The sequence below is a fragment of the Tachypleus tridentatus genome, chromosome 13, assembly GCF_004210375.1.
Source record: "Tachypleus tridentatus isolate NWPU-2018 chromosome 13, ASM421037v1, whole genome shotgun sequence".
In the NCBI taxonomy this organism is placed as follows: domain Eukaryota; kingdom Metazoa; phylum Arthropoda; class Merostomata; order Xiphosura; family Limulidae; genus Tachypleus; species Tachypleus tridentatus.
The window spans coordinates 15,503,926-15,523,042 of NC_134837.1; the positions used below are offsets into that span (position 1 = coordinate 15,503,926).

The following is a 19,117-nucleotide window of genomic DNA, read 5'->3' on the forward strand; positions in this document are numbered from 1 at the left end:
GGGAAAAAGCGAAAACTTCTGATTGGGATTAAACTATAACATTACTCGAGTTATAGGATCCTAGAATTAACATTATAATCAGCTGGGATTAAATGTATGTGATCGAATTACATGGTTATGGAGTTAGACGTTATATGTTACTTAAGCTATATGGTTCTGAGATTAAACTCATAATGTTACTTGATTTATAGAGCTTTGTTTCAAGTTTTATATTTTTTTCAAAGCCTTGGAAACCATCATTAAACATCACATTTCTGAATTAGGCAAGGTGTGATTTGTAACACGAAATTCATCACAGAAACGTAAGTTGGTTCACGAAAGTCATCACGACGATATGAATCATTACGTAAATGACCATACGAATTGATAAAGGTCAGCAGTGACATTTGTATTGATGGAATACCTAACAGTAGAAATAATTACAAACAACTACGACATTCAGTTGTTATAGTGATTTGGTATCAAACTGAAACAGATACAGGAAACGTAACGTACAGTTAGTTAACTGCAGGCTACAATATAATAAGATTTATGTTTACGTCGTACGCCACGTCATTGGAACTACTTGGATGTTACAATAATTGTTATCTGGTACAAATTAAGATCGATGTCATGATACGCCAGAGACATTTTACTTTCAGAAAATAGTTTTCTTAAAGAAGTGAATTTACTGTTTGACAGATTTCATATACATAGTATTTCATATATATAGTATATCATATACATTGTATTTCATATATATAGTATATCATATACATAGTATTTATATATATATATCATAGTATTTCATATATATAGTATATCATATACATTGTATTTCATATATATAGTATATCATATACATTGTATTTCATATATATAGTATATCATATACATAGTATTTCATATATATAGTATATCATATACATAGTATTTCATATATATAGTATATCATATACATTGTATTTCATATATATAGTATATCATATACATAGTATTTCATATATATAGTATATCATATACATTGTATTTCATATATATAGTATATCATATACATTGTATTTCGGTGTATTTTAAATAACAGGTTATTTTGGTGTCATAAAATATTATGACCATTATGCCATTTTATTTCAACTCGAACAAAGAGCAATCTGTTTAAACATATTTTAACCGTTATGCCATTTTATATCACCTCAAACAAAGAGCAAACTGTTTAAATATATTATAATTATTATGACATTTTATTTCAACTCGAACAAAGAGCAATCTGTTTAAAGATATTATGAACTTTATACTATTTTATTTTAAATCGGACAAAAGCAATCAGTTATATTATGTAGAACAGAACTGCAGTCCCTGTGTTCATTCATATTATGAAGAACAGAACTGCAGTTCCTGTGTTCACTCATATTATGAAGAAAAGAACTGCAGTTCCTGTGTTCACCATATTACGAAGAACAGAACTGCAGACCCTGTGTTTAGTCATATTATGAAAACAGAACTGCAGTTCCTGTGTTCACTCATATTATGTAGAACAGAACTGCAGTCCCTGTGTTCACTCATATTATGAAGAACAGAACTGCAGTTCCTGTGTTCAGTCATATTATGTAGAACAGAACTGCAGTCCCTGTGTTCACTCATATTATGCAGAACAAAACTGCAGTTCCTGTGTTCACTCATCTTATGAAGAACAGAACTGCAGTTCCTGTGTTTACTCAAAATATGTGGAACAGAACTGCAGTCTCTATGCTCAATCATATTATGTAGAACAGAACTGCAGTTTCTGTGTTAACTCTTATTATGAAGAACAGAACTGCAGTCCCTGTGTTCAGTCATATTATGAAGAACAGAACTGCAGTTCCTGTGTTCACTCATATTATGTAGAACAGAACTGCAGTTCCTGTGTTTACTCATAATATGTAGAACAGAACTGCAGTCCCTATGTTCAATCATATTATGTAGAACAGAACTGCAATTTCTGTGTTCACTCATATTATGTAGAACAGAACTGCAGTTCCTGTGTTCAGTCATATTATGTAGAACAGAACTGCAGTCCCTGTGTTCACTCATATTATGCAGAACAAAACTGCAGTTCCTGTGTTCACTCATCTTATGAAGAACAGAACTGCAGTTCCTGTGTTTACTCAAAATATGTGGAACAGAACTGCAGTCTCTATGCTCAATCATATTATGTAGAACAGAACTGCAGTTTCTGTGTTAACTCTTATTATGAAGAACAGAACTGCAGTCCCTGTGTTCAGTCATATTATGAAGAACAGAACTGCAGTTCCTGTGTTCACTCATATTATGTAGAACAGAACTGCAGTTCCTGTGTTTACTCATATTATGAAGAACAGAACTGCAGTCCCTGTGTTCAGTCATATTATGTAAAACAGAACTGCAGTTCCTGTGTTCACTCATCTTATGAAGAACAGAACTGCAGTTCCTGTGTTCAGTCACCGTGAACAAAATGTTTAGAGGGCCCCGCGTAGCTGGATGGGTGAGGTTCTTGACTCGTAAGATGAGGGTCCTGGGTTCGAATCCCCTCCACACCAAATATTTCCCCCTTCAGCAATGGGGGCCTTATAAGATGTCGATCAATTCCACTATTTTTCAATAAAAGAGTAGTTTAAACGTTAGCAGGGTGTGGTAATGACTAGTTGCCTTATCTTTCATCTTACGCTGCTCAATTAGGGACAGGTAGCGCAGATAGCCCTTGTGTAGCTTTGTGCGAAATTAAAAAAATAAAGAAACGAACACTCTACCTTAAAAGTTAAAAGCAAATTTAAAACTTCATCTTCATGCATCAGTGGTTTTTCTAACTTTTATTTCACTTTTCAAAGTTCCATAAAATAAACTCAGGTTTTTTAAAATTAAATTGAAATTTTCATGTTTTTGGAAAAAAATAATAAAAGTTTAAATGAAGTAAAAATGTTTACTTTTATATTAAACAATATTTTTGATCCATTGAAAGGAAAACGTTGATTACTCACTTTAATTAGATCAGTTTTTGCGATTGCATCACATACTCTCCAAGCATGTTCCTCATTGGTAGGGTTAGCAGTCTACGGATTTACAACACTAAAATTAGCGGTGCGTTTTCTATAGGGGAACTCAACAGATAGCCCGATGTGGCTTTGTTATAAGAAAACACTCACACACTTTCCAAACAAATATAAAGAATACATAAATATTCTATAAAATGAGATTTCATATGTTTTCACCAAGTAATAAATTTAAAAGGCCTAAAAATATCTTTCCTACACAGTTAAGTACTTTTATATTTTCTTCTCCAAACATATGAAAATTAAATAGAATTGTTTTCTAAAATAAATTTATTTATTAACAGTTGTTATTAAGGAGAAAGCTACAGATAGCGCTACCTTCTGCCAGTTCCACCACGAGTATTGAAACCTGATTTCTAGTGGTATTGGTTCGCAGACATACCACTGTGTCACTGGGAAGAAGTTATTAATAGTTATTTTAGTGTAATTCACTGATATCTTTACTTTATTAAAGATTTAATAAACTAATATGAAAAGCAATAGTAATTCTGTTTCAGTCTCGTAAAAATTCTGATTACCGATTCTATGAACAAATACCAAGACTGAAAAAATTCACTGCTTTGAAGTCAGAACAACTACATGAATCACTTATTTTAGGTCCTATTGTTAAGAATATGTTTAAATCTTTACTTATCTTTCAAATTTATCTTCTTGTATAGTTACTTCCACAGGTTTATTCTTTAATAAGACAACGTTGATACTGAAGAGGACGTATGAATGTGTTGAGACTATTTCCTCTAATATCAGGATTTCTGACGAGACTATTTCCTCTAATATCAGGATTTCTGACGAGATATTTCCTCTAATATCATGATTTCTGACGAGACTATTTCCTCTAATATCAGAATTTTTGACGACACTATTTCCTATAATATCAAGATTTTTGACGAGAATATTTCCTCTAGTATCAGGATTTCTGACGAGACTATTTCCTCTAATATCATGATTTGTGACGAGACATTTCCTCTAATATCTGGATTTTTGACGAGACTATTTATTCTAATATCAGAATTTCTGACGAGACTATTTATTCTAATATCAGAATTTCTGACGAGACTATTTTTCTAATATCAGGATTTCTGACGAGACATTTCCTCTAATATCATGATTTGTGACGAGACATTTCCTCTAATATCTGGATTTTTGACGAGACTATTTATTCTAATATCAGAATTTCTGACGAGACTATTTTTTCTAATATCAGGATTTCTGACGAGACATTTCCTCTAATATCAGGATTTCTGACGAGACTATTTCCTCTAATATCATAATATTAGAATAAATAGTCTTGTCAAAATCTGATCAGAAAATCTCGTCAAAATATTTCGCGAGACTATTTCCTCTAATATCAGGATTTCCGAGAGAAGTGTTCCGTTTTTTATTTCATTTTATTTTTTGCTATTCTCTTAACTGTTAGGAATAATATTGTGTTGTTTTATGATAATGCCTGCTTGTTCCATTCTAATCTATTGTATATAATGTGTATGGTATGTTACCATGTTGATTATTGTTGCTATATTACATAATAAGTATCAGTACTGGAACAAGGTAATAACTGGGACTATTATAAAGGTGGTAATGTTTTTATCAGTCATTATCCTATATATTTTTTCCCATTTTAATGTTTAAATGATGCTAATTAAATCACATATTTATAACAAATATTTGCTTAGAGAATTATACAAGTTTACCAGGGACTACTAGATTTAAAATTCCACCAGGCGATCATTTCTTCAAATGCATCATGAGAAACATAAAATAAAATGTTTAATTAAATATTTATTAGCAATATTTTTGTTTTAAACTCCAAAAGAATGACATTAATGAGACTTTCTCACGTGGATACCATAATTTGCAAGAATAGCATTAAATAGTTTTTATTGTCCGAAAATTATGAGATATAATAACCTTTTATTTGAAGGTAATTATATTCTTATGAAAGGCCATACAAAGCAGAAAATGAATTGATTGAAAAGAAATATATGTACAAGTGAATTGTAAACTCATCTCTGTTCTAAACTATTCTTCATATTTGTTGTTATGATGTTTGACAACTGTTAATACAAAGAAAGAGTACTGAATACACTGTTCGAAAAACCAGAAAAACCATAACTAAAGTTTGAACAGTGTATTCAGTACTCTTTCTTCATATTTGTTGTTATAACGTTTGACAACTGTTAATACAAAGAAATAGTACTGAATACACTGTTCGAACTTTAGTTGTGGTTTTTCTGGTTATTTTTAAAAGGTAAGAATGTTTTAAGTAAGAAGTACAAAATAAATAATCAAGTATTTTATTGGTGTAAACATTAGATTACAGGTTAAGTTGAGTTTGGTCAGGTTAGAATGTGATTGAAAATAATAGCAACTTGTATGAAGTTTGAACCAGTGCTTAAACTTTGTGAACAAATCAATCCCCGGGAAATATGATAATACAAAAAGGTGAATTAGATATATTAGTTATATCAGGTGTGGAATTTCGAAATTTAATTAATCAAAACTCAGTTTCAGCTCCTTAGACATGCAGTTCATGTTACTGAAATGACACATTTAATACACAGTTTGGCCACCTTGTTCTAATGATTATTCACTCTGCTACTTTGACAACACAGGCTGTCATTGTGGACATCAATGTTCTAATACACTCTCCATCTTTCAAATCCATTTTGGTACAGTGTTATGTCGATTTGATGCAACTCATCAAAAAGGTGCCATTTAAACTAATCTCACGTGATTTATTTTGCAATCATGTTTAGTAAAAGAGTCATTGTTTGTAATATAGTTTGTCACTTTAATGACGTATGTTTTCAGTGCAAATGATAAGGATAATAATTATGTAATCCATGAGACTGTTTTAATGACAAAAATAATTAACCTTTAAACTCAGCTTCTCAATTAATAGAGAAATTAAATAATTGTTTTTGAAATAATATAGTATTGTTATTATTTGATATTCCTTTTAATAAACCTTTGAATTTGGACATGATCAAGTGTTTATTTCGCCATCAGTTGCGGAGCTACTTGTGAAGAGGTAACACTATTCAGAGTGTACGTTTTTTAGTTACGTAAGAAATCAGTAAGTCTAAAACACATATGAATAAATAAATAAATAATAAAGCAAACATAAATTACTAGGCCAACGAGTTCAAGTACAACCAGATTGTTTGTTCATGATAACAGAGCAGAGTGACGTGACATTACTCACAGCCCGCTGGGTGTTAAATACAAATTGAACTAGTACACGCAATGCCTAAATTAGACCGAGTCTTCTATCTTATTAATGACAAATTAAACAAAATGCCAACTATTATTTAAACAAATAGTGATGAATGGCTATAAATAACATAACTTGCTATCCAGTGCAGCTTAAATCTTGTTGTAAATGTTTCTCAGACAGGCAGAGTAAAATAATATAAATGCGATAAAAACAACAATATTTTATAACTTGATAAATGAACAAATACATAATTAATTACCTACAAACTGGAATACTCTACTGATAATCACTATCTAAGTAAATGTTCCAGAATTGTGTCTGTATGTTTGAAGTTAAGCTCAAAGCTATTCAATAGACTATCTGTCAACCATATCTATCGAAACCTGGTTTCTAGCGTTGTGAGTCTGCAGACATACCACTATGTGAGAGGCTGTTCCAAGAAATTATAATTATTGTTAAATTATCACGATTATATCGAATACATTTGGCTGTTGGTTTTTTAGCTAAAGGTACACGGCATACTATCTACACATTGTGGGGAATCGAATCCCAGTTTATAGCATTGACATACCAGGTGACCAGCGAGCAAGATAAAGATTTTATCGGAATTTACGTTTATTTCAGTTTTAACATCGATTTTTAATGGCATGTGAAACATATATAAATAAAAGAGTAACGTGTGCGAGTGAGTGAAACGTTTAGTTTTTTTTAAACTTTATTTAATTAGACAACAGTGACCGAAGGAGAAGGGAATCCGTCACCACACGTGCGTGAAAAGCTTTTTAAAATTCTTTAACCCCTTCCGTAACGACTCGACATGGCCAGGTGGTTCGAGCTTTCGACTTGTAATCTGAGTGTCGCAGATTCGAATCACCTTCACACCAAACATGCTCGCTCTTTCAGTTATGAAGGCGTTAGAATTTAACAATCAATCCCACTATTCGTTGGTAAAAAAGTAGCCCAAAAGATGGTGATAGGTTGTGGTGACAAGCTGCCTTTTCTCTAGTCTTACACTGCTAATTTAGGAAGGGTTTGTTTGTTTGTTTTGAAATTTCGCACAAAGCTACTCGAGGGCCATCTGTGCTAGGCGTCCCTAATATAGCAGTGTAAGACTAGAGAGAAGGCAGCTAGTCATCACCACCCACCACCAACTCTTGGGCTACTCTTTTACCAGCGAATAGTGGGATTGACCGTAACATTATAACGCCCCACGGCTGAAAGGACGAGCATGTTTGGCGCGACTGGGATGCAAACCCGCGACCCTCAGATTACGAGTTGCACGCCTTAACACGCTTGGACATGCCGGGCCAAATTAGGGAAGGCTAGAGCAGGTAGCCCTCGTGTAGCTTTATGCGAAATTCAAAACAAATAAACTTTCCGTGACTTATCAGAGACAACTCGAGCGTCCTCCAGTTTCAAAAAGATATTTGTCCGAGTTAATATGAACAAACAATTTGTCACCGTACTTTTAATTTTCTCAAATTTATTTGCATGTATCGTTTATTATAATTAGTTCTTGCTATATGGCATCATAAATATGTGGTTTTCTCTGTTGGACTTGTTCTAAATAATTCCATAAACATACAACTTCTTACAATTTTTATTAGCTGCAATCATCCAACCGTAATAGACTGGAATGCGATTAAAAATAAAAACAACTTGCATGATGTATCCTTCACCTTGAATTCAAATATCTTGATTAGACACAATACCAGTTCTTGTGTGTGAGTCAAAATTGCCATTAGTACCAACCAGCCGACTACCCATGGCGCCAGTACATTAGATCCGCGTGTGACGTATTCATGACGTCATATCTGCACCCTGAGAATGGAAAAAAATAAAGTTCTCAGTTACGGAAAACGGAGGCAAAACGGGAAAATCGTGACCCCTATTGCAAGTCTACATAAACATAAGATAAAACTTTTGTGAAGTTGGGAGTTACACATAGCGTAATTAAAACGTTTTTCGAGTATCATTTAAGCAAGAATTACATTATGGTATGATATCCAATATTTATTGAATATTAGTTTGTATATATAAAAGTAAAATCTAGTCATTTGCTTTGTTAAATTCATGACTATAGAATAATGTGAAAGAAAAATCAATAAAGCGTACAACAAGGACGCAAAAGTCAATTTATTACATAATTACTCAAGAACTAGAAATTTGTTCCTACATTCAATTGAAAGAAGTTAATTCACACCTTAACGTATACGACTCGTATCATTAAACGATGCTTTACCTCAACAAGCACCATGTTACTTCTAGTCGTTTTTGTTGTAATTACTTTTCTTAAATGTTAGTAAGCACGAGAACTAATCAAAATTTTGCTATTTTACAAAAAAAGCGGGATGTGTATTAGCTTCTAAAAGCCGAACATTTCAATTATTAAGAGTTTAATAGAACTATAATAAACATAACATTTTTATACAATGATGAGCTCCCATATGTTTCACCTCAAATCATTGGTTCATTATGCAGGTCAAAGGTTAGTTATGCAGATTAAAAGATTATCTGATGAACATCAAAGGCATCTACATAAAGTATTAATGAATTTTTGAGGCCGTCATTAACATGGATATCAAATTTTTTGTTGTAATGACGAAAATACCCTATCTTATCTTCTGTGGGTCTTGTACTTATTGTATCTAGTAACTTGTACTTATTGTATCTAGTAACTTGTACTCATTGTATCTAGTAACTTGTACTTATTGTATCTAGTAACTTGTACTTATTGTATATAGTAACTTGTACTCATTGTATCTAGTAACTTGTCCTCATTGTATCTAGTAACTTGTCCTTATTGTATCTAGTAACTTGTCCTTATTGTATCTAGTAACTTGTCCTTATTGTATCTAGTAACTTGTACTCATTGTATCTAGTAACTTGTGCTTATCATGTAATCATAAAAATATCAAAACTAGAAGTTGTTACTCGTAAAATGATGACATCACACATGTCATAATATTGTCCAATTCATAATTATCCTAATGATATTTTACTTTAACATATCAGTTATCCTCATTATTTTTATCATTACCCCTCAACCACTCGTTTAACATTATCACCAAAGGCAATGTGGACATGAAGTTCCGCACAAACAACAATTTTTTTTCTCGCAGAAGACACCTTCCTTCACATATTGTACTTTTTTCACCCACAATTCACATAACGGAGAATATGTTCAGTTGAAAGTTTACAAGCCCTCCAGTAATGAACATGTCACTGTGTTACTAGTAAAGCAGAAAACAACGCTTCGACCTTCTGAGGCCATCTTCAGGTTAACAGGTTTTTTTTTGTTAACCTGAAGATGACCAAAGAAGGTCGAAACATTGTTCTATGCTTTGTTAGTAAAAGTGTTAATACCAATACCAGCCGTTATGAGATACATTTCTTCTTCAAGTGGGTTTCTCGTTATCACGAAAAGGTCACTCTATTGCATTGTCCAAACAAATCTATTTGAAATTGGTGTATTTATAACATTCGCTACAGGACGACACTGATTAACGCCTTTTTCGAATGGACCAGAAGCGAACATAATGTCTTAGGCATAAGTTTTTCGTTAGTATGCTGAAACCATAAAAGCTTCTATCTTCCTTCATTAAATAATCTCACAATAAAATCAGTATTAACACAACTAAACACATAAAGTTGGCCAAAAATTAATAAGTCAGTACAATCTACATTAGAATGTTTTAATTCGTATCAATAAACCTCCTGTAGTAATCAGGATGGTACATAATGTGGGATGTTTCAGTATTCTTACAATGAATGTCTAGATTTAATGAACAAACTTTGGCGAAACTCTGGTCTACAACCCCTAAATACTGACAATTTTTGTTAGCTTAGCAAAATGTACCCAATTATGTTTTTGTAAACTTTTTGTTTTCAATAATTCCTCACATATGGGCAATCAATACACTTGAACCTGTTTTTTTATGACATTTTGAGTAGTTATGAGTTTGGAAATACAGGGTACTCACTGAAAAAAAATTAAAAAAGCGTATTTCTATGCGGAGTATTTACCTTATGTCACAGTTCTAAAACGTGAGAGCTACTCGAATTACAAGGTAAGAATGTTTGTTTTTAATTAGATCTAATTACGTACCCTTCAACACGTTTAAAGTTTCGAAAGTCTATCTCTACCACTATAATTTCTACAAATGAGAGATTTCTATAGTTACTAAATGGCCAATCAACTCACATATCTTACAACGACATTAAACCGGATTAGGCCCAGCATGGCTAGTTGGATGAGGCACTCGACTCGTAATCAGAGAGTCGCGGGTTCGAACCCCCGTCACACCAAACATGTTCACCCTTTCAGCCGTGGGGCATTATAATGTGGCAGTCGATTCCACTATTCGTTAACAAAAGAGTGGCCCAAGAGTTAGTTGGTAAGTCGTGATGACTAGTTGCCTTCCCTCTTGTCTTACACTGCTAAATTAGGGACGGCTAGCGCAGATAGCCCTCAAGTAACTTTGTGCGAAATTAAAAGACATAAAGATTTCATTAAAGAATTAAAATTTATTACCGTGTTTCGTATTCTAAATTACAAGTTGAATATAGTTCATAGGTTATACAAAATGTTTATTGCATTATGGAACAGAAGTAACGGAGTTATTCAATCGGAGATATTTTAATAGTACATACATGACACCATGATAGATGTTAAGAAATAATAACGAACTGGTTAGTAAGAAACTAAGCACTAAATGGGCGTAGCATTTCGCCTACTAACTCCCATTAATATAAAGAGAGATATTAATTTCATAATGTCAAATTCAAAGCATGTGGTTAATAAAATTGATAAAATCCTAATTTTAAGGTAAAAAGTCAATCGATAATAAAAAAAACTCATAAGCTTGAAACTGCGTTTTCTGCCTTTATTAAAAAAACATTCTTGAAGTTAATAAAGAGGAATTTGAAAATTTAGGTTTTGGAAACACATTAAGAAAAGGATAAGATTCATCCATCTTAAAGGAACATGATAAAAATTATCAAATTCATCCAACAGTTCACTGTTTAGTTCTACACTTCAAATGCATACAAGGTTTTCCTGACACACCTGGATGGCTGGGCGCAGTATCTCGTTATCAGTAACAAGAAGTGTGACCTTGTATATTCAAGGGAAAAGGACAAGACGCATATTCTCAGAAAATTTAAAAAGACATAACTACCAGGTAAATAATCATCGACATAAATTTATATATAATTTCAAAAAAACAATTTTAATTGGTTCTGTGACTTTTTTTTAATTAAAAGGTGAGGCTTAAATTCGGAGAAATAAAATATTCATTTACTTAAAGAAACGCAAACCAGGGTGAAAAAAATCACATTTTAACTTCCAGTGTACTGGTGAAAAAAAAAAGACAGATGATATATATATATATATATGTTGTGTGGTCTGTGAATAATGTGGTATATATATGTTGTGTGGTCTGTGAATAATGCGGTGTATATATCTTGTGTGGTCTGTGAATAATGTGATATATATATATGTTGTGTGGTCTATGAATAATGTGATATATATATATTGTGTGGCCTGTGAATAATGTGGTATATATATGTTGTGTGGTCTGTGAATAATGCGGTGTATATATATTGTGTGGTCTGTGAATAATGTGATATATATATGTTGTGTGGTCTGTGAATAATGTTGTATATATATGTTGTGTGGTCTGTGAATAATGTGGTATATATATATTGTGTGGTCTGTGAATAATGTGGTATATATATATTGTGTGGTCTGTGAACAATGTGATATATATATCTTGTGTGGTCTGTGAATAATGTGGTATATATATATTGTGTGGTCTGTGAATAATGCGGTGTATATATGTTGTGTGGTCTGTGAATAATGTGATATATATATGTTGTGTGGTCTGTGAATAATGTGATATATATATGTTGTGTGGTCTGTGAATAATGTGATATACATATATGTTGTGTGGTCTGTGAATAATGTTGTATATATATGTTGTGTGGTCTGTGAATAATGTGGTATATATATATTGTGTGGTCTGTGAATAATGTGGTATATATATATTGTGTGGTCTGTGAATAATGTGGTATATATATATTGTGTGGTCTGTGAATAATGTGATATATATATGTTGTGTGGTCTGTGAATAATGTGATATATATATGTTGTGTGGTCTGTGAATAATGTGATACATATATGTTGTGTGGTCTGTGAATAATGTGATATATATATGTTGTGTGGTCTGTGAATAATGTGATATACATATATGTTGTGTGGTCTGTGAATAATGTTGTATATATATGTTGTGTGGTCTGTGAATAATGTGGTATATATATATTGTGTGGTCTGTGAATAATGTGGTATATATATATTGTGTGGTCTGTGAATAATGTGGTATATATATATTGTGTGGTCTGTGAATAATGTGATATATATATGTTGTGTGGTCTGTGAACAATGTGATATACATATATGTTGTGTGGTCTGTGAATAATGTGATATATATATGTTGTGTGGTCTGTGAATAATGTGATATATATATATTGTGTGGTCTGTGAATAATTTTACATATATATATGTTGTGTGGTCTGTGAATAATGTGGTATATATATGTTGTGTGGTCTGTGAATAATCTGGTATATATATGTTGTGTGGTCTGTGAACAATGTGATATACATATATGTTGTGTGGTCTGTGAATAATGTGATATATATATGTTGTGTGGTCTGTGAATAATGTGATATATATATATTGTGTGGTCTGTGAATAATTTTACATATATATATGTTGTGTGGTCTGTGAATAATGTGGTATATATATGTTGTGTGGTCTGTGAATAATCTGGTATATATATGTTGTGTGGTCTGTGAATAATGTGATATATATATATATGTTGTGTGGTCTGTGAATAATGTGATATATATATATATATGTTGTGTAGTCTGTGAATAACGTGGCACTGGTCAAAGAGGTCGCCGTTTGTGATATTTCTCACGTGAACATCTCTCCTGTATTATAAATTATTACATTACGAAATATACAGATAGACAAATATTTCATTAACCTTATCAGCTCCTTCTATAAACTTAGGTTCATGGTTGCTCACTCTACTTTAATTCAAAGAAAATACTAAACAAGTGTTGTTTTTTTAATTACCATTGTGTTACTGTAGTTAATAAATCTGTTACAATTACTATTTATTTAAAAACACTAAGAATATGTAGCCGATAGTTTTGCTTACGTAGCTAACTCGAAGAAGTTCAGAAATGAAACTGCCCCAAGTGGCACAGCGGACTCACGCCGCTAAATATCGGGTTTCGATACCCGGGGGGCAGAGCATATATAGCCCATTGTGCAGCTTTTGAGCTAAATTCTAAACAAACCAAACCAGATGTGAAACAAAAAGACAGAGACAAGACACATAAAAAAATCTCTTAATGTTTCAACACATTTTTCATTACAGTTTTATATGTATACAGGATTTATAACTTAAACGTAGGAAATTACATACATTACTATCCGTTATTGTCATAATTCTGTTGTTCTCTACCAATAAAGGAACGTTTCTTGCAGCAGAACTAAATTTTCTTAACTTATAAAAGGATCACTTACATTTAAACTGAATCTGGATCCAAGATGAAGGGAGTGTGCTGAATGTGAGTGAAGGTAAGCGTAGTAGAGTTAATTCACTGATTATTTCCATAAAGAGCTTGGTTTATCTATTTTTTTTTTCGATAGGGTTAAACCAGTTCTCTCTGGCGTGCGGTGATGCATAATATAGCCGGAAAGATGTTCGTGGAATTTGCACGAGAAATCGTGATAGTTGATATGCGAAAATGTCCTTATTAGATGTTGACAGCAACCAAACTTTGCCTTTTCATCTAATGAAGGGTTGTTTGTTCGAATTTTGCTCAAAGCTACACGAGGGCTATTTGCTCTAGCCGTCCATAATCTCTCAGTGTAAGGATAAAGGGAAGGCAGATAGTCATCACCACTCATCATCAACTCTTGGGATACTCTTTTATCACCAAATAGTGGGATTGAATGAAACATAATAAAGCCCCCACGGCTAAAAGGGGCGAGCATGTTCGGTGTGACAGGATTCAAACCCGCGATCCTCAGATTACGAGTTCATCGTTCTAACCACCTGGCCATAACTGTCCGTTTGTCTATTAACCATAACAAGCAGTAGTTAAATATTTGTCTTATTTTCTTGCTAAAGCAATTCATCGATTACTTTTTCAGAAGGTCGTTTGTGCCATGACCTAAGGTTAACACACTGTATTTCTTCCTATCAATAGTATACATCGTTAGCTAACTATACTGATTTTAAAAAATCTTCCAGCTTGCCTCTAAGAAAAATGTTAATAGAAGCATCATTTTAAAAATTCCTCACACAGAAGTTCTTCGAAACCTAGCTAACCGTGAAAGTTTCTTCAGTTTTAACCTTCTACTTAACCCTTCTTATCTAAAGTGGGAGAGATGCGTATTTTTAGTTCATACAGACCTTTACTAAAGTGTTTATTTGTTATGAAATTCGCGCAAAGCTACCAGAGGACTATCTGCGCTCACAGTCCTTAATTTAGCCAGTGTAAGACCAGAGGGAAGTCAATTATTGATCACCACTTACTGCTAACTCTTGAGCTACTAAATTTCCAGCAAATATTGGATTGACTGTAACATTATAACATCCCCAAGGCTGAAAGGGCGAGTATGTTCGGTGTGACGGGATTCGAACCCGCTCCTCGCAGATTGCGAGTCAAGCGCTCTCAGCCACCCATCGAAAAGTAATTCCAATAGGAGATACAGTTTTTAACAGGTATTATTTTTAATATAACTAATTCAGATCTTATAGAAATTAAAGTTTTCCGGAATATGTGTCTCGAGAAATGAGTTTAAACAGTAACATAATATTAAGCAGAAATCAAGCAAAGCTTTGGTATACAAATGTTCTAGAGGATGACTCGGTCCATAAACTTTACAATAGAAAATCCTTCAAAATAGAATAACTCGTTAAAACTAAACTATACCTAGAAAATCTATAAGTGTCGAAATTGCACAAGTTTATTTCACAATATATCTTGTCAACCTTTTCATAACTCAAGGAGCTCGGGAAGAAACTTGGTATTCATGTTATTCAGTGAAGTCGCTTAGCTAATCTACGATTGAACTGTTGAAATGGACGCTGGGAAATCGTCGTTCTCGTGTAATTACTGAAGTCATAATGAACTGTAATTTTTAGTAAGTATGTGTTACTCACAGGTAAATGCAACGTGCTGCAGCTCTTGACCTTTAACCTTAAGCTAGCATGTGTGTGTTTCAGTACGGATTTCTTGGAAAGCAGTTTATTCCAACTGGTAATACAGAAACGTGTACAGTTGGCTTAACATACGGCTGTATACAGTACACTGGATGAATCATGTAACCCATGGACTTGTTTCATGGATGAATCATGTAATCCATGGACTTGTGTCATGAATGATTTTTTTTACTCACTCCGTTGTGTGAGTCAGGTGTTTCCGTAGTTTTATATCTAACCATACATTTTTTATTGTATTAAACAGCAAGACAACTTATCTGTTAAGATAACATGTCGCTGTATTTATGTGTCAAATTATGAGTTTTATGATAGAAACTACATTCGTGGTTGTTCATTTTCCTTTTTTCTTTATACATGTCTAATTCATTCGTCATTTAATGATCCTGAACGTTTTGGCTTTTTGCTCGATACAGTGAACCTGAATATTTAATACATGCACTACATGCGTTACGAAAATCAAACACAACAAAGTTGTGTGTTTTCAACATGAAAAAGAACAAAATTTTTATACACTTGCAACAAAATACAAATGAAAAAAACGCTATCATAAAACAATGGAACATGCAAAAGGAGATATATAAAAAAATAAAGAATTGTTATATAGATTTTATTCTCTAGAAAATCAATATTAAGAAATATATAAATTAATTAATTTTAAAATATAAATTCAATTTGTTCACTTTCTTATTATCTCTTATATTATTAGTATTTATTCCATATTTTCCACGCCTTCATAACTTATTCATTATTTGATTGTATGATTAGTGGTATACATAATTTCGTGTCAGTTTTATAAATATAAATTTCTTTATTTCTCAAAAGGCCCTCCAGTGGCACAACGGTATGTCTGCGGATATACAGCGTTGAAAAACGAATTTCGATACCCCTGGTGGGCAGAGCACAAATAGCTGCTTGTTTATTTTTGTGCTTAATTCTAAATAATCTAATTTATCAATAACTTTAGAAATTTACGTATACTAATTATTATTTTTTTTTATATAAAAATATCCATAAGTTATTTATTTATTTCATAAATGTTTAATATATTAATAATATGGAACAATTGCTGAACAGAATAATATATAATGTAGACCTAAAATTATTCTTATAATTTGTTTTTGTAAGATCCACAAGGAATATAAATTGTTTTCAGAATTTCTCCAAGAAATATTACCATATAATAAATAAATGTATATAAAACTGTAATATTACTACAAAATATTAGGTTAGAGTTTTTTAACAGTTAACTTTTTCATTAATAAATATATCTAAATACTTTGCTGTGGAACATCTCTCAAGTTTTACTCCATTCCTGTTTATATTCATATCACTGTTATTTTATTTTTATAATAAAAAAGATAAATTTATCTTATCATGACACACATACGTTATTATCAATAAGCCAAAACTTTAATTTATCACGATATAAGTCAACTCTTTCTTCTAATAAATTAAGTCGTTATTATGAGCAATAATTACATTATCAACAAAACAAAAATATTTTTTAATATAGCATAACGCTTTGGAACAACATGGGACCTATTGGTCCATCTCAGCTATTCCATCTTCTAAATTAAAACTATTAATTAATAAATTGAAAAAAAAATATTATAGCCAGCGCTTATCGTCCACGTACTTAGCAAGCTTTCTCTTAAGCCTACATTACGGCTTCCTCAACATCCGAAGGCAACTTATTCTAAAGGCCAACCATCTTGTTAAAAAACTAAAACTGTCTTAATTGAATATGACTCTTACCCTGCAAATATTTACGTTTCCTAGTCCTACGATTCTCACTGTTAAGTATGAAAAGAGATAATTCATTGACACTATCAATTCACTTAACAATTTTAAATACCTTAGAGAGATGCCCCTAACTATTGCTTTCGCAAAATAAAACAACTTCAGAAAATTCAACCTCTCATATGACAACCCCTCTATCTAGACACCATTCTGGTAACCCTTTTTTAAAACCTTTCCAATGACTCATCCGCCAACTCTTGAGATGCTCTTTTACCAACGAATAGTAGGATTGACAGTTACATTATAACGCCACCACGCCTGAAAGGGCGAACATGTTTGGTGTGATGTTGTAAGGAAGCAACAATATCACAAATGATTGTTTTCATAACATCTACTGAAGCATTATTATCAATACCAATTATTCTGATATTTTTCAAGTGTTTACAATACAAATAAATCTATTTATGTATTTTGGTGTCACAAATATACTTGTTGTATTACCTACATAACTTTGAAATTCATACTTGTTACAAGTGTGGTTAATTTTCTCACACATTGTTTAATATGCATTTTATCCAGTTAAGCTATTATTTATAATAGCATTATTCATAACATTGTTATTAGTAGGTTGTTTTTGTTGATGTATTTAATATTTTATTAATACAATTCAATTTACTTTTGATATCATGCTGAGATAAAAGGATATTGTTATTATAAATTTTCTTTATGTGTCTAACTATAATTGTTAATCTATTGGCCATTTAGATACGTTAAATTAGACTATCGAAAAATCAAATGAATTCAGTCTATCTCTTTGCATCAGATGCATTGACTATAAAAAGGCATTTGACTCAGTCGAGAATTATAACATCTTTGAAGCCCTGCAAAAAGATGGAATAAACAAAGTATATTTAAATATTCTTAAAGGCATCTACACTGACGCAACAGCAGGAATCTACCTGGACAATCACGAATCACACAATTTCTTGATTGTCACGGGTATGGGATAAAAAGCCATTACGTGACCTAAACTGTTTATAGTAACACTGCAGATGTACTAAGCCTCACGGAAGGGAGAGATCAAGGGGTAGACCACACAGAAGATGGCATGATGACATCATTTAAAAGAGGGCGTTGCATGGTTGAGGAAAGCAACGGATATACAGACTTGGACATTTTTGGCAGAGGGCTACACCATGTTGTGGGAAGACACAGCCTGGGATGAACGACTGATGAATATACACACCTTGCTACACAGCAAGGCAGACAAGTCCAAGAGTTTTGTCTGAACAACAACAAAACCACCAGGGCACACAATGTAATGTGGGGTACATAATGTATTTTGGTTTTTGGAAGTGACAAAAATAGTAGGAGAGTAAAGTAAGAAAAATTAAAAGAACAACATGTGGGTGCTCAAGCTCACAACATCCCACATCTATGGCACTCTTCACTGCCTGTAGACAGTTGTGGGAAGGTGACTGCTTTCAAAAGAATAAAAGTAAACAGTTAATAAGTTATGAGATAGACATTACCAGGAATGGAATGCTACTGTTACAGCTCTGAGAAACTATAAGAGAGAAAGTTGAATTTGGTTACCATCTAGCGGGATTGCAACAAATAACTTACACATGAAACTGTGGTAACCAATGTGAGTTGAATAACGTTACACTGATACAAGTGATTCTCATTCAATTGAACATCTAGAGCACTAGGGATGTATCCAGTGCTAATTTACAGTGATTTTTAGAGGATGAAATCATAAAGTCTTTCAAAATCTAATGAAACCTGCAATGAGAAAAGTGGCTGATTGA

At 32.5% G+C, this 19,117-nt stretch overlaps 1 long non-coding RNA gene across 1 annotated transcript in view; it reads right to left on the minus strand.

Moving 5' to 3' along the window:
• Positions 1–7,843: 7,843 nt before the first annotated feature.
• Positions 7,844–19,117, minus strand: part of LOC143239468 (uncharacterized) — a 46,061-nt gene continuing 34,787 nt past the window's right edge. The window contains exon 2 of the long non-coding RNA XR_013021193.1: positions 7,844–8,082. This is a non-coding gene — a long non-coding RNA (uncharacterized LOC143239468). The remainder of the gene's footprint in view (positions 8,083–19,117) is intronic.